The sequence below is a fragment of the Suricata suricatta genome, chromosome 10 (assembly GCF_006229205.1).
Source record: "Suricata suricatta isolate VVHF042 chromosome 10, meerkat_22Aug2017_6uvM2_HiC, whole genome shotgun sequence".
NCBI classification, from domain to species: Eukaryota; Metazoa; Chordata; class Mammalia; order Carnivora; family Herpestidae; genus Suricata; species Suricata suricatta.
Window position 1 is genome coordinate 41,325,006 of NC_043709.1, and position 630 is coordinate 41,325,635.

Below are 630 nucleotides of genomic sequence, written 5' to 3' on the forward strand. Positions count from 1 at the left end.
CTCCTCACAGCCCCCAGGAGACCACATCATAATCTCTACCTTCTACCTCCAGAGCTTTGAGGTAATATACTCCTACTGTTTAAACAGTCCATTTGTAGTATCTTGTTATGGCAGCCCTAGCAAACTCTACAAGGCCCAATAAAATTTGAGAGAGGAACTGAGCAATTAGACAATTTTTTTGGTACTCGGATATCTGTAGCTCGCCTCTGTAGCTTCTGATAAAGAAACCTGGATTTTCACTTGCTAGAGCATTATGTTCCTGGAATAAACTTTTTAAACTTGTTTTGTTTTATGTAACCATGATGTGGTGACTGGAGACCTACATTTGACTGGAAAGAGCAAGCCAGAGCCATGTGTAAGCCGCGAGGAACAGGACTCACTTGTCACCTGTAAGTAGACCTCTCTCTCCTATCAGCTGTCATTAAGGGAAAAAAGAAATGGAATTGGTCTTAGAGATGCTCTGTCACTTGTTGGGAGGGGTGGGGCAGTGGGAAGAGAAAGGGTGTGGAGAGTGGGGTGTAAATAAGGCAGGCAGAAGCTCCAGAGAGGGTGGGGATAGAGCTTCACGGCAGAAAAATATATGAACCTGGTTGGTACAAGAGAGCTTCCCCAGACCCACCCACCCACCCA

At 45.4% G+C, this 630-nt stretch overlaps 1 protein-coding gene across 1 annotated transcript in view; it reads left to right on the forward strand.

The window, feature by feature from the left end:
* Positions 1 to 344: 344 nt before the first annotated feature.
* KCNC2 (potassium voltage-gated channel subfamily C member 2) overlaps positions 345 to 630 on the forward strand; it is a 185,875-nt gene continuing 185,589 nt past the window's right edge. Inside the window, exon 1 of the mRNA XM_029955023.1 lies at positions 345 to 389. The gene's annotated coding sequence lies outside the window, so the exon portion shown is untranslated. The remainder of the gene's footprint in view (positions 390 to 630) is intronic.